A 16593-nucleotide genomic window follows, 5' to 3' on the forward strand; every position below is an offset into this window, starting at 1 on the left:
CTTCTAGACTGTCTGAGAAATCCTTTGAGAGTGTGTGGTAGTAGGGTAATGAAGCAGATACACTGGCTATTCCAGTTCCTGTAGCAGTGGCCATTCCTAACCCTATAAGTAGGGGTATTAGTTGTATGGCTCTCCACTGACAGACTTGAGCTTTGAGGGGTACTGATAGGGTCTGATTTCCTGGGGCAATGTTAATGTTGGGACTTAGAAAAACTAAGGTGCAGGTGCCTGTCCAGTTGGTAGGGAGGCAGATATAGGTCTAAGTTCCACATAAGAAGAATATACCTTGGCTGGGTAGACAGAACTGACTGTGTATGTTAAAACGGTATGTGAGTTTGTTGTTTTCATTTTCCCATACTCCTAGGGTACTTGGCAAGGTAGCTCCAGTGAGTGGCTGGAAAGGGGTGTTGGGAGCAAACTGAGTGGCTATTTTCCCATTGGAGAAAAAACTGTTTTGTATCTACTAAGAACCATTCGAGAGAGTGATTGAAACAGGGGATGAGAAGGCACTCACTAGTGGTGGGGGCGCTGCTGCAGGGGTCCAGGGGTGAATGGTCATACAGGGAGTATGTTTGCCATTACAAAACCTGGCCTGTTTGTTAAGCAGGGAGTAGGTGATGATTTTTGGGGTCCCTGAGAAGCAGACAAGCCATCTGAATGGAGCTATTTGGGGGACTCGGAAGTTACTATGATCAGTTGGGGCTCGGAGTTGTAAGGTGTAATTACACTGATGGGGTAGGAGAGGCCCCAGGGGCAGGCCTGATAACAGGTTGCACTGGATGCATGAAGGGGCTTGGAAAGTGAAGATGGTATTCGTGGTTACAGGGCTGTGTATGGGCTTTTCATTGCTTGTGTAATAGGTAAGGTTGGAAATGTAAGAATGTAGAAGTTGGGTTGCACGTCCTGTTAGGGTATTCTTGGTCCTATCAGAGATTGGGAAGTCAGCTAATGATTCATATTTAGAAGTTGGAAAGGGTCTTTTCCTTCATAACAAGGGTCGTAGGTTATGTTGGTAAAGACCCATTTTTTTGTGGGAATGGAACTGGCAACATAAGCAGAGGTTGATAGAGAGATACAAAGCCAACTTTCATTTGCCAGGGAAGGACTGGACTAGTTTAACAGAGAGTGGTTAAGTTGAGAGTCTCGTAGAGGTAATTAGGAGCTAGTGGAAAGGGAGGGGTGATTGTATGAGGTATCCAAGGAAGCAGGAGGGATAGATAGGCAAAGAGTAAATAGGAAGGTAAAGAGGGTGCTCTGGAAGACGAGATCATTTTATCCAGTCTGAGTTAAAGGTAGGAGTAAATTGCTGTCAGAAGGAAGGAAGATAGAAAGAACGTTGATGTGATTAGGATTTTCATCCTGGTAGGAGCTACAGTATATAGTCCTATTGCAAAGAGTATGGTTAGTATGCTGCTAAACAATATGATGAAATAGTAAAAGGATTCCATTAAAGGGGTAAGGAGAGGTGTTAAAGATAAAGATTATGTAGATCTTCACCTTTTTAAGGAGGAAGGGGTTTTTCTTCAGGATCAGTGGTAGGAGCCTTTTTAGTCTGGGATGTTTCCTTCCGAAATAGGAGATGCAAGTCCTCCAACGTTCGCAGGTGTATCGAGGCTGGTCTGGCTGATCCTGGGACTCCTGAGCTGATGGTCCGGCAGGTTCCTCAGGGGTTGTGGACACTCTCACACCCAGTGCAGCCGCCCGTAGCCACCCAAGGACCGTGATGTGGTGCTGAATTCAACTCCTGTGTGACGTCGGGACCCTGCTCCCCAACAGGGGCCTCCTCCCCAGAAATGTCTCTGGAGCCTTTGGGAGCCTTTGGGAGCCTTTGGGTTGCTGCTGTTGACACATGAGATCAGTCCTGCCGTCTGAGTTGGCCCTGCTGTTGGTCACTTGGTTCCTGGCCACCATGCTGGGGTCTGAGCCCCACGGACGTCCCCACCTCTCAGCCCAGGCACAGGAGGGACACAGGGAGTAGAGTGGGGTGATGCCTCCTTCACCTCCCGAGGCCCAGGAGTGAGTGCCGGGACAGTCTGGCCTCGCCCTCTGCCTTCCTGAGTGTTAACGCACCCGGGCAAAGTGTGCCGTTCAACGCCAAGGCCAGGGCCATGGGCCCTGCATTTCCCTGCAGAGTCCCTGGGCTTCTCAGCCCATCACAGGCTTGAGGATCAGCACCTGCAGCCCGTGGTGGTTGTTTTCTAGTCTGTACAGAAGATTTGGGTTTTAGAGCTGACACTTTGTCACCGGGAGCACAGCCTGTCTTCTCCGTTCCTTTCCTTTGGGACTCAGAGGCCCTCTGCACCTTGGTAGGAGGAAGGGGAATTGTCCTTGTTGCTGACGCCCTGTGACGGTTACTGGCTGGAGGGGGTGCGCATCGTGCCAGGAGCTGGTCCCTCATTCAACCTCACAGCAGCCCTCCCAGGCTCACTCACTGTGATTTTCACTCCCATTTCACAGACGAGGTCCCTGAGGCCCAGGGAGGCTGAGTGGGCCGCCCTCTCAACTGGAGCGTGGAGGGGCCTCGGGGCAGAGCCTGTTGCTGGCTGGGCTGGGCTAAGTTGACTCCCCAGGGCCGTCAGCCCCACTGCATCCTGACCGCTCAGGAACTGTGGCCAGCACTTTCCAGGCTCGAAGGCATGGGTGCTCACAGCATGCCCGAGGGTAGGTGTCATCGTCCTCACCCTGTGCACTCACTGTGTCTTTGCAGGGTGAGGGCCCTGCCAGGTCCTACTCTGGGCACCGAGATACAAAGAGCAGCCCTTCTGCCCTACCCCAGGAGGCTGCTGGTCTCCACCAGGGTGCAGACGGAGGGGGGTGAGGCCACAGCCCAGAGAGGGAGGGCAAAGTGGTGGGGGGTGCTGGTAGAGGGGTAGGACTGAGGGTGCTAGTGGTGGTAGTGAACCCCGGGTGAGGTGGGGCATGGACTATTCTGCACATCAATGGGGGGGGCCACAGAAGGTTATAGAGGAAGGTCATCCTGCCCGAGGTCCCGACACAAGAATTACGTTGTTATTTAAATTCTGAACTTTTTTTGTTGTGGAGAATATAATCTGGCAATCAGGAAATACTTCAGGCACCGAGTGCTCCATGGAGAAATGGGATGCAGTGAACTGTGAATTGGAGTAGAAAGGACACTGTGGTTTTCCCACTGTGTTTTAAATGTGGATGGTGAGAAGTGGGTGTCTGAGTCTCGGCGTTGAGAGGTGAAGCCAGCTGCACTTTCTGGGTCGAGTGGGGACTTGGAGAACTTGTCTGTCTTATAAAAAGATTGTAAAACACATCAATCAGCACTCTGTAGCTGGGATTGTAAAACGCACCAATCAGTGCTCGGTAAAACACACAAATTAGCGCTCTGTAAAATGCACCAATCAGCAGGAATCTAAAAGTAACCAGTCTCAGGGGGGATTGAAAAAAGGGCACTCACAGGACAGAAATGGAACATGGGAGGGGACAAATAAGGGAATAAAACCTGGCCAGCCCAGCCAGCAGCAGGAACTCGCTTGGGTCCCCTTCCACACTGTGGAAGGTTTGTTCTTTTGTTTTTCACAACAAATCTTGCTGCTGCTCACTCTTTGAGTTCATGCCATCTTTAAGAGCTAGATCACTGGGAACCACAAAGGTCCGCGGCTCCATTCTTGAAGTCAGTGAGACCACGAACCCACCAGAAAGAACCAACTCCAGACACATCTTGGGAGCTCACCCAGGAGATTGTCATGTGGTGAATACATCAGACCCCTTTCACTTGCTATTCTGACATATTTTTCCTCAGAATTTGGGGACTAAATGCCAGGCACCTGTTGGCCAGTTAAAAGTGACTAGCACGGCTTCCAGACTAGACACAGGTGTCAGGCTTTCTGGGAAAGGGATCTCTAACAACCCCCAACCCTTCGGAGTTGGGAGTGTTGGTTTGCCTGGAACCAGCTTCCACTTTTCCTGCACTTCCGGGCTGAGCCGTGGTTAGACAGAGAGGAAAGCTATTCAGCTCTGGGGTCCTGATGAAAAGTTGGTTGACCCTGCAGCCATGAGCTGAACTCTCAAAGTTACATCACCCAAGTGAGACTTGCCCATCTACCCCATCTATCCTGACCCTTGCTTCCTGGGTCCTAACGCCTGTCAGACAAACGTCCTCTTGCCTCTCTTCTCCCACGCTAGTCCTGCTTCTAAAAACCAACCCCGGTCCCTGGTGTTCTTCTAGTTTCTCCTATAAGGATGATTTCTACTATAAGTTTCGGGACTGTGTTCCCTTCTTTAGGCACCTGGGCTCACCAATCAGAAAGACATACTTTTTCCCCAAGCCCACTTGTGGGGTGAGGGGGGCACTATCTGGAATTTTAGGATCCCTCCTCAGACTAGCAGGCCTAACAAAAGCTATTCCAGAAGCTAGGACATGGGGAGCCTCAGAAATTAATTAGGAAGATGCCTTTCCTATTCATTTAATGAGAAGTGAGGACAAAAGTCATCACTCTTCCAACTCTGGAGATCCCTTCCCTCCCTCAGGATATGGCCCTCCACTCCATTTGGAGGAATATCATCTTTATAGGACAAGGGTAAGGTCCCAATACCAACAGAAGAAAACACTTAGGATTCTAACAGGTTTTTGAGAATGCATTGGTAAGGGCCACTAAATCCAATTTTTCTCAGTCCTTCTTGTGGTCTAAGAGAAAAGGCAAAGGTGCAGGTTTTCTAGAACGCGTTGGTGAGGGCAACCAAATCCAACCTTCCTCGGTCCTCTTTATGGTCTAGGAGGGAAACTAGTGTTTCCACCGCTGCTTCGGTGAGCACAACTGTTCCGATCAGCAGGGTCCAGGGACCATTGCGGGTTCCTGGGGGAGGGGGCAGGACAAACAAACCAAAACCATGAGAGGTTTTTTCTTTCAGATGGGAAACACTCAAGCATCAAAAGGCTCACCCTTGAAATGCATCCTAAGCCATTGGGACCAATTTGACCTGCAAATCCTGAAAAAGAAGCAGCTTGTTTTTTTCTGCACTATGGCTTGACCCCAGTATTCTCTCTCTGATGGGGAAAAATGACTACCTGAGGGGACTATAAATTACAATACTATCCTGCAGCTTAAACTTTTCTGAGGGAGGGAAGGCAAATGGAGTGAAAAACCTTATGACCAAGCTTTCTTTTTATTGAAGGATAATCCACAACTATGCAAAGCTTGCAATTTACATCCCACAGGAGGACCTCTCAGCTGACCTCCATATCCTAGCCTTCCTACAGCTCCCCTTCCCATTAATGATAAGCCTCCTCTAATCTCCCCCACCCAGAAGGAAAAAAGCAAAGAAATCTCCAAGGGATCACAAAACTCCTGGGGCTATGGGTTATGTCCCCTTTAAGCTGAAGGGGGAGGGGAATTTGGCCCAACCCAGGTACATGTCCCCTTCTCCCTCTCTGATTTAAAGCAGATCAAGGTAGACCTGGAGAAGTTTTCAGATGATCCCAATAGGTATATAGATGTCCTACAGGGTCTAGGGCAAACCTTCGACCTCACTTGCAGAGATGTCATGCTATTGTTAGATCAAACCCTGGCCTTTAATGAAAAGAATGCAGCTTTTGCTGCAGCCAAAGAATTTGGAGATACCTGGTATCTTAGTGAAGTAAATGATAGAATGACAGCCAAAGAAAAGGACAAATTCCCTACTGGTCAGCAAGCTTTCCCCAGTATGGATCCCCACTGGGACCTAGACTCAGATCATTGGGACTGGAGTCACAAACATACGTTGAACTGTGTTCTAGAAGGACTAAGGAGAATTAGGGAAAAGCTCATGAATTATTCAATTATGTCCACCATAACTCAGGAAAGGAAGAAAATCCTCTGTCTTCTTTGAGCAGCTATGGGAGGCCTTAAGAAAATATATTCCCCTGTCACCAGACTCCCTCTAGGGTCAATTGATCCTAAAAGATAAGTTTATTACCCAATCAGCCACAGATACCAGGAGAAAGCTCCAAAAGTGAGTCCTGGGCCCTGAACAAAATCTGGAGGCATTATTAAACCTGGCAATATTAGTGTTCTATAATAGGGACCAAGAGGAACAGGCCAAAAAAGAAAAGCAAGATCAGAGAAAGGCTGCAGCCTTAGTCACGGCCCTCAGACAAACAAACCTTGGTGTAAAAGAGAGGACAGAAAATGGAGCAGGCCAATCACCCAGTAGGGCTTGTTATCAGTGTGGTTTTCAAGGACGCTTTAAAAAAGATTGTCCAATAAGAAACAAGCCACCCCCTCACGCATGTCCACAATGCCTGGAATCACTGGAAGGCACTGGCAATCACTGGAAGGCACACTGCCCCAGAAGACAAAGGTTCTCTGGGTCCCCAGCCAGATGATCCAACAACAGGACTGAGGGTACCTGGAGCAAGTGCCAGCTCATTTCATCACCCTCACTGAGCCCCGGGTAAGTTTAACCATTGAGGGCCAAGAAATTGACTTCCTCCTGGACACTGGTGCAGCTTTCTCAGTGTTAATCTCCTGACCTGGATGGTGGTCCCCAAGGTCTGTTACCATCCGAGGAATCCTAGAATAGCCTACAACCAGGTATTTCTCCACCTCCTCAGTTGTAATTGGGAGACTTTGTTCTTTTCACATGCCTTTCTTGTTATGTCTGAAAGTCCCACACCCTTATTAGGGAGGGACGTATTAGCCAAAGCTGGAGCTATTATCTACATGAATAGGGGGAACAAGTTACCCCTTTGTTGTCCCCTACTTGAGGAGGGAATCAGCTCTGAAGTCTGGGCATTTGAAGGACAATTCAGAAGGGCAAAAAATGCCTGCCCAGTCTAAATCAGGCTAAAAGACTCCACTACTTTTCCTTATCAAAGGCAATATCCCTTAAGGCCTGAAGCTCATAAAGGATTACAGGATATTGTTAGACATTTAAAAGCTGAAGGCTTAGTAAGAAAATTCAGCAGTCTCTGCAACATCCCAATTCTAAGAGTACAAAAACAGAATGGTCAGTGGAGACTAGTGCAAGATGTTAGACTCATCAATGAGGCAGTAATTCCTCTATATCCAGTTGTACCCAACCCCTATAACCTGCTCTCTCAAATACCAAAGGAAGCAGAATAGTTCACTGTTCTGGACCTCAAGGATGCCTTCTTCTGCATTCCCCTGCACTCTGACTCCCAGTTTCTCTTTGCCTTTGAGGATCCCACAGACCACACATCCCAACTTAGTGGACTGTCTTGCCTCCATGTTTTAGGGATAGCCCTCATCTGTTTGGTCAGGCACTGGCCCAAGTCTAGGCCACTTCTCAAGTCCAGGCACTCTGGTCCTTCAGTAAGTGGATGATTTACTTTTGGCTACCAGTTTGGAAGCCTCATGCCAGCAGGTTACTCTAGATCTCTTGAACTTTCTAGCTAATCAAGGGTACAAGGAGTCTAAATAGTTAACATGCTTTTCTGGATGACAGTTATGGACCCAGGGCCCTCATCAAGGAATGAATACAGCCTATACTGGCTTATCCTTGCCCTAAGACATTTAAACAATTGTGGGACTTCCTTGGAATCACGGGCTTTTGCCGACTGTGGATCCCTGGATACAGCGAGATGGCCAGACCACTCTATACTCTAATCAAGGAGACCCAGAGGGCAAATATTCATCTGGTAGAATGGGAACCAGAGGCAGAAACAGCCTTCAAAACCTTAAAGCAGGCCCTAGTACAAGCTCCAGCCTTAAACCTTCCCATAGGACAAAACTTCTCTCTATACGTCACAGACAGAGTGGGAATAGCTCTTGGAGTCCTTACTCAGACTCATGGGACAACCCCACAACCAGTGGCATACCTAAGTAAAGAAATTGATGTAGTAGCAAAAGGCTGGCCTCGCTGTTTACAAATGGTTGCGGAGGTGGCCATCTTAGTATCAGAGGCTATCAAAATAATACAAGGAAAGGATCTCACTGTCTGGACTACTCATGATGTAAATGGCATACTAGGTGCCAAAGGAAGTTTATGGCTATCAGACAATTGCCTGAGTAAATACCAGGTGCTACTCCTTGAGGGACCAGTGCTTCAAATATGCATGTGTGTGGCCCTCAACCCTGCCACTCTTCTCCCAGAGGATGGTGAACCAATCGAGCATGACCGCTAACAAATTATAGTCCAGACTTACGCCGCCCGAGAGGATCTCTTAGAAGTTCCCTTAGCTAATCCTGACCTTAACCTATATACTGATAGTTCATTTGTGGAGAATGGGATACAAAAATCAAGTTATGCCATAGTTAATGATGTAACAGTACTTGAAAGTAAGCCTCTTCCCCCAGGGACCAGCACCCAGTTAGCAGAACTAGTGGCACTTAACTGAGCCTTAGAACTGGGAAAGGGAAAAAGACTAAATGTGTATACAGATAGCAAGTATGATTATCTAATCCTACATGCCCATATTGCAATATGGAAAGAAAGGCAGTTTGTAACCTCTGGGGAAACTCCCATTAAATACCACAAGGAAATCATGGAGTTATTGCACACAGTGCAAAAACCGAAAGAGGTGTCAGTCTTACACTGCCGAAGCCATCAGAAAGGTGAAGGAGAAAAGGCAGAGGGAAACTGTCAGGCAGACGCTGAGGCCAAAATTGCTGCCAGGCAGAACCTCCCATTAGAAATACCTATGGAAGGACCCTTGGTATGGAACAACCCTCCCCAAGAAATTAAGCCCCAGTATTCCCCAACCAAAACAGAATGGGGACTTTCACAGGGACATAGTTTTCTCCTCTTGGGGTGGTTAACGACAGAAGAGGGAAAGGTACTCATACCCGAAACCAGCCAGTGGAAAATATTTAAAACCCTTCACCAAACTTTTCATACGGACATTAAGAACACTCATCAAATGGCCAAATTCCTATTTACAGGGCCAAATCTCCTCCAGACCATCCAACAAGTAGTCAAAGCCTGTGAGGTGTGCCAAAGGAATAATGCCTTGGTCCATTGTAGGCCCCACTGGGGGAACAAAGAATAGGGCACTATCCCAGAGAGGACTGGCAGTTAGACTTCGCCCATATGCCTAAGTCAAGGGGATTTCAATACTTATTGATCTGTGTTGATACCTTTACAAATTGGACAGAAACCTTCCCCTGCAAGACAGGGAAAGCTCAAGAGGTGGTTAAAGTACGAATTTATGAAATAATTCCTAGATTTGGGCTTCCCCAAAGCTTACAAAGCAACAATGTCCGACTTTTAAAGCCACAATAACTCAGGGAATTTCCAGGGTGCTAGGGAAACAATATCACTTTCACTGCACCTGGAGGCCACAATCCTCAGGGAAGGGCGAGAAGGCAAATGAAACACTTAAGAGGCACTTAAGGAAACCAACACAAGAAACTCATCACCCATGCCCTACTCTTTTGACCACGGCCTTGTTGAAAATCCAAAATTCTCCTCACAAAATGGGACTCAGTCCATATGAAATGCTGTATGGACGACCTTTTCTCATAAAAGACCTCCTACTTGATCAGGAAACGGCCAACTTGGTCAAAGATATAACTTCTTTGGTAAAATATCAATGAAACCTTTAAAACCTACCCAAAGGATGTCACAGCAAAAAGGGAATGGAGTTGTTTCAACCGGGAAATCTACTGTTGGTTAAATCCCTCCCCTCTACCTCCCCATCTATGGATTCTTTGTGGGAAGGACAATACTCACTAATCCTCTCTGTGCCCTACTGCAGTTAAGGTGGCAGGAGTGGAATCTTGGATTCGTCACACCTGAGTTAAACTTTGGACACCCCCCGAGGAATCTGTGGGACCAACAGCTCAGGAGTCCCAGGATCAGCCAGACCAGCCTCAATATACACCTGTGAGCCATCGGAGGACCTGTGTCTCCTATTTCGGAAGGAAACATCCCAGACTAAAAAGACTACTACAGTTGATCCTGAGGAAAAACCCCTTCCTACTTAAAAAAGATAAGTGAAAACCTACGTAATCTTTAACACCTCTCCTTGCCCCTTTAATGGAATCCTTTTATCATTTCATCACATTATTAAGCAGCATACTAACCATACTTTTTGCAGTAGGACTATATACTGTAGCTCCTGCCGGAACGAAAATCCTAATCACATCAAGCTTTTTTCTATCATCCTTCCTTCTTACAGCTATTTACTCCTACCTTTAACTCAGACAGGATAAAATGATCTCATCTTCCAGGGCACCCTCTTTTCCTTCCTACTTACTCTTTGCCTATGCATCCCTCTTGTTTCCTTGAATACTCCACATAATCGTCCGCCCCTTCCACTAGCTCCTAATTACCTCTACGAGACTCTCAACTTAACCAACTCTCCGTTAAACCAGTCCATTCTTTCCCTGGCAAGTGACTGCTGGCTTTGTATTTCTCTGTCAGACACTGTTTACGTTGCCACTCCCATTCCTGCAAAAACTAGGTCTTTACTAACTTAATCTACCACTCCCATTATGAAGGAAAAGACCCTTTCCAACTTCTAAATATGCAATTATTAGCTGACTTCCCCATCTCTGACAGGACCAAGAGTACCGTAACAGGATGCACAATCCAACAATTATGCTGTTACATTTCCAACCTCACCTATTATGAGCAAAGAAAAGCCCATATGCGACCCTGTAACCACGAATACCATCTTCACTTTCCAAGCCCCTTTATGCTCCAATGCAACCTGTTATCAGGCCTGCCCTTGGGGCATCTCCTATCACATCAGTGTAATTACACCCTACAACTTCAAGCCCCAATTGATCATAGTAACTTCTGAGTCACCCAGATAACTCCATTCAGATGGCTTGTCTGCTTCTCAGGGGGCCCAAAAATCACCTCCTTCTTACTTAACAAACTGTCCAGGATGTGTAATGGCAAACACATTCCCTGCATGACCATTCACCCCTGGACCCCCTGCAGCAGTGCCCCCAACACTAGTGAGTGCCTTCTCATCCCCTCTTTCAATCACTCCCTTGAATGGTTCCTAGTAGATACAAAATGGTTTTTTTCTCCAATGGGAAAATAGAACACAGGGAGTCACTCAGTTTGCTCCCAACACCCCTTTCCAGCTGCTCACTGGAGCTACCTTAACAAGTACTCTAGGAGTATGGGAAAATGAACAAATTCACACACCTTTTTAACATACACAACCAGTTCTGTCTACCCAGCCAAGCCATATTCTTCTTATGTGGAACTTAGGCCTATATCTCCCTCCCTACCAACTGGACAGGCACCTGCACCTTAGTCTTCCTAAGTCCCAACATTGACACTAACCTAGGAAATCAGACCCTATCAGTACCCCTCAAAGCTCAAGTCCCTCAATGCAGGGCCATACAAATAATACCCCTCCTTATAGGGTTAGGAATGGCCACTGCTACAGGAACTGGAATAGCCAGTGTATCTGCTTCATTACCCTACTACCACACACTCTCAAAGGATTTCTCAGACAGTCTGGAAGAAATAGCAAAATCTATCCTTACTCTACAATCCCAAACAGACTCTTTGGCAGCAGTGACTCTCCAAAACCACCGAGGCCTAGACCTCCTCACTGTTGAGAAAGGAGGACTCTGCACCTTCCTAGGGGAAGAGTGTTGCTTTTACACTAGCCAGTCAGGGATAGTATAAGATGCCACCCAGCATTTATGGGAAAAGGTTTATGAAATCAGACAACGCCTTTCAAACTCTTATACCAACCTCTGGAGTTGGGCAATATGGCTTCTCCCCTTTCTAGGTCCCGTGGCAGCCATCTTACTATTACTCACCTTCGGTCCCTGTATTTTTAACCTCCTTGTCAAATTTGTTTCCTCCAGGATCGAGGCCATCAAGCTACAGATGGTCTTACAAATGGAACCCCAAATGAACTCAACTCACAACTTCTACCAAGGACCCCTGGATCAATTCACTGGCCCTTTGACTGGCCTAGAAAGTTACGCTCTAGAGGACACTACAACTGCAGGGCCCCTTCTTTGCCCCTATCCAGCAGGAAGTAGCTAGAGCGGTCATCACCCAATTCCCAACAACATTTGGGGTGTCCTGTTTAGAGGGGGGATTAAGAGGTGAAGCCACATGGACTTCCTGGGTCAAGTGGGGATTTGGAGAATTTTTCTGTCTTACAAGAGGATTGTAAAATGCACCAATCAGCACTCTGTAGCTAGGATTGTAAAATGCACCAATCAGTGCCCTGTAGCTAGCAAGGGGATTGTAAAATGCACTAATCAGCGCTCTGTAGCTAGCAAGGGGATTGTAAAATGCACCAATCGGCACTCTGCAAAATGCATCAATCAGTGCTCTGTAAAATGCACCAATCAGCAGGACTCTACAAGTAGCCAATCACGGGGAGGATTGAAAAAAAGGCACTCTGATAGGACAGAAATGGAACATGGGAGGGGACAAATAAGGGAATAAAAACTGGCCACGCCAGCCAGCAGCGGCAACCTACTCAGATCCCCTTCCACACTGTGGAAGCTTTGTTCTTTCGCTCTTCACAATGAATCTTGCTGCTGCTCACTCTTTGGGTCCGTGCCATCTTTAAGAGGTGTAACACTCACCATTAAGGTCCACAGCTCCATTCTTGAAGTCAGCAAGACCATGAACCCACCAGAAAGAACCAGCTCCAGACACGTTACTGGAGACACTGAGAAGGATGGGGCAGTTTCTAAAATATCAAAGTTTATAATACATGGGGAATTACATTTCTGCAACCGTATCTTTACATTTTAAATGAAAATACTTGCTGTGAACAAGTGAGGAGATAAGAGGGAGGGGGTGGAGACTTCATGGAAATGGTTTAAAGCCCACCAGCATGGAGGTGGTGGGGGCGCCTCCAAGCACAGGCGGCAAATCCTGCAAGACAGGAGCAGCAGTTAAGGCGGTTGCAGGTGAAGTTGGGGGGCAGCTGATTGTGTGGGAGTTTGTGGTGGGTGGGAGCCCGCCTTAGCCCCGACCCAGGATCTCGGGAGGATGAAGGACAGCAGATATGGGAAGTGGGGCTGGTCCCACAGAGCTGGATGGATCCAGGCTGCCAGGTCTGAGTTGGCCGAGGCTGTGGGGCCCCCTGTGTTACTGAAATCAAAGATGATTCTACCTCCCCAGGGAAGGTACGGCAGCCCAGTGACGTTTGAATCTCTCATGAGCACCACACTCTTTAGAAAGCCTAAACGCAGATTCTCTCCCTATTTAAAAACTTCTTCCACTTTCGGTTCCATAAACACATCCTTAGCCTGCCTTCTGGCGACTGTTCCATGGCGTGTTAAAGGTTTGGGACTCTGGGACTTTCAGGACAGTGGGAAGGCATCACAAGCTGTGACAGAGGAGTGGCGATTCACCCACGGGGTCATTTCCTGGACATTTGTGAGGCTTAGGATGTGCTGGGCCTGGGACCAAACGCCTGCTGCACTCTCTCCTGCAGCCAACAGAGACCCTAGACAGCAGGCGTGGCGCTCAGCTCCTTTCTTCAGATGAGAAAACCAAGGCTTGGACCTGCCCAAGGCCCCAGCCAGCGCCTCAGAGGGGCTCCTGGGTCCTGGGGTCCTGGGGTCCAGGCTGGGTGAGCCCAGAGCCCTGCTCTGAGCAGACACAGCCTGCTGCTCTTCCATGGTTCTGGAATTAGAAAGCAATGGACACATGCTCTGAAAACTGCTCAGCCCTTTGTCTTTGAAACAGCACCAATGTGGACGGTTCTGGGAGTTCCGGGGGGAGACAAAGTAACTGAATCTTCCAGAGACTCAGTGAAACCTGCAATAGCTCTGGTTCATCCACAGAGTTGGACAATTTCCATCCAATTAATTACCAGAACAAAACACAGAATCAGAGAATCAGAAAACATCTTGGATTACAGGACTGGTTTGCAATACAATTTGACTCTTTCCACCTCTGGGAATTAGAAGTCCCATTAACAGCCTTTTAAGTTTGAAACAGTTGATTCCAGCTGAGCCTCCTGAATTAGCAGCACACGCTGGCTGTCTCTTCTCAGGGCTCCTAGGGAGAGGCACAGTCACTCAGAAAATGAGGCCAGGGTGACGAGTGACACAAATGGACCCACAGCCTGGGACACAGGGGACACGTCCACATCCCATGGGAGCAAGGTGCACCCAGCTGTCTTCCCATGGGTATCTGTGAGCCCCTCCATGCACTGGTTTCCTGGCACCACTCTCACTGTGGAACCTGGCAGGCTGCCAGGAGAAGCTCAGTGGGCATCGTGAGTGCTGCGTGGGGCCTCCTGTCTGTGAGAGACTTTTATGAGCCCCAGTGACAGCAGCCTGGGAGTCCTGGAGGGAACAGCTGAGGGGATGCTTCTGCTGCAGGCCACACCCCTGGCTTATCTGGGAGTCCCCTGCTCCCTCACTCTGTCCACGTGGTCTGGTCTGGGTGGGGCTGACTCCACCCCTAGGTCAGGTGTGCTCCTGTGACCCAGACCTATGAGAGTAGAACATTCCATTCCCATGGCCTAGGCGATGGGTTCAGGGGTGGGCACTTGGCTGTGTGTCCGGAATTGGTTCCTTCCAGTGGGTTCTTGCTCTCACTGATTTCAAGAATGAAGCCACAGACCCTCGCAGTGAGTGTTACAGTTCTTAAAGATGATGTGTCTGGAGTCTGTTCCTTTAGATGTTCAGATGTGTCCAGAGTTTCTTCCTTCCAATGGGTTTGTGGTCTTGCTTGACTTCAGGAGTGAAGTCGCAGACCTTTGCAGTGAGTGTTATAGCTAATAAAGGTAGTGCGACCCAAAGAGTGAGCAGCAGCAAGACTTATTGTGAATGGCAAAAGAACAAAGCTTCCACAGCACGGAAGGGGACCTGAGTGGGTTGCTGCTGCTGACTCAGGAGGCCAACTTTTATTCCCTTATTTGGTCCCGCCCACATCCTGCTGATTGGTCGATTTTACAGAGTGCTGATTGGTCCGTTTTTACAGAGTGCTGATTGGTGCGTTTACAAACCTTTCGCTAGACACAGAGCACTGATTGGTCCATTTTTACAGAGTGCTGATTGGTGCATTTACAAACCTTTAGCTAGACACAGAGTGCTGACTGGTGTGTTTACAATCCTTTAGCTAGACAGAAAAGTTCTGCAAGTCCCTGCCTGACCCAGAAGCTCAGCCAGCTTCACCTCTCAATCCCTGCTCTAAACAGGACACCCCAACTGCTGTTGGGAATTGGGCGATGACCACTCTATCTACTTACTGCTGGATAGGGGCAAAGAAGGGGCCCTGCAGTTGTAGTGTCCTCCAGAGGGGACCTCTTTAGGCCAGTGAAAGGGCCAGTGGGTTGGTCCAGGGGTCCTTGGTACAAGTTGTTAGTTGAGTTCATTTGGGGTTCCATTTGTAGACCATCTGTAGCTTGATGGCCTCAATTCTAGAGGAAACAAATTTGACAAGGAGGTTTAAAATTCAGGACCCGAAGGTGAGTAATAGCAAGATGGCTGCCACGGGACCTAGAAAGGGGAGAAGCCATATTGCCCAACTCCAGAGGTTGGTATAAGAGTTTGAAAGGTGTTGTCTGATTTCATAAGCCTTTTGCTGTAAACACTGGGTGGCAGCTCATACTATCCCTGACTGGCTAGTGTAAAAACAACACTCTTCCCCTAGGAAGGTGCAGAGTCCTCCTTTCTCAATAGTGAGGAGGTCTAGGCCTCCGTGGTTTTGGAGAGTCACTGCTGCCAAAGAGTCTGTTTGGGATTGTAGAGTAAGGATAGATTTTGCTATTTCTTCTAGACTGTCTGAGAAATCCTTTGAGAGTGTGTGGTAGTAGGGTAATGAAGCAGATACACTGGCTATTCCAGTTCCTGTAGCAGTGGCCATTCCTAACCCTATAAGTAGGGGTATTAGTTGTATGGCTCTCCACTGACAGACTTGAGCTTTGAGGGGTACTGATAGGGTCTGATTTCCTGGGGCAATGTTAATGTTGGGACTTAGAAAAACTAAGGTGCAGGTGCCTGTCCAGTTGGTAGGGAGGCAGATATAGGTCTAAGTTCCACATAAGAAGAATATACCTTGGCTGGGTAGACAGAACTGACTGTGTATGTTAAAACGGTATGTGAGTTTGTTGTTTTCATTTTCCCATACTCCTAGGGTACTTGGCAAGGTAGCTCCAGTGAGTGGCTGGAAAGGGGTGTTGGGAGCAAACTGAGTGGCTATTTTCCCATTGGAGAAAAAACTGTTTTGTATCTACTAAGAACCATTCGAGAGAGTGATTGAAACAGGGGATGAGAAGGCACTCACTAGTGGTGGGGGCGCTGCTGCAGGGGTCCAGGGGTGAATGGTCATACAGGGAGTATGTTTGCCATTACAAAACCTGGCCTGTTTGTTAAGCAGGGAGTAGGTGATGATTTTTGGGGTCCCTGAGAAGCAGACAAGCCATCTGAATGGAGCTATTTGGGGGACTCGGAAGTTACTATGATCAGTTGGGGCTCGGAGTTGTAAGGTGTAATTACACTGATGGGGTAGGAGAGGCCCCAGGGGCAGGCCTGATAACAGGTTGCACTGGATGCATGAAGGGGCTTGGAAAGTGAAGATGGTATTCGTGGTTACAGGGCTGTGTATGGGCTTTTCATTGCTTGTGTAATAGGTAAGGTTGGAAATGTAAGAATGTAGAAGTTGGGTTGCACGTCCTGTTAGGGTATTCTTGGTCCTATCAGAGATTGGGAAGTCAGCTAATGATTCATA

Source organism: Chlorocebus sabaeus, chromosome 11 (genome assembly GCF_047675955.1).
Source record: "Chlorocebus sabaeus isolate Y175 chromosome 11, mChlSab1.0.hap1, whole genome shotgun sequence".
In the NCBI taxonomy this organism is placed as follows: Eukaryota; Metazoa; Chordata; class Mammalia; order Primates; family Cercopithecidae; genus Chlorocebus; species Chlorocebus sabaeus.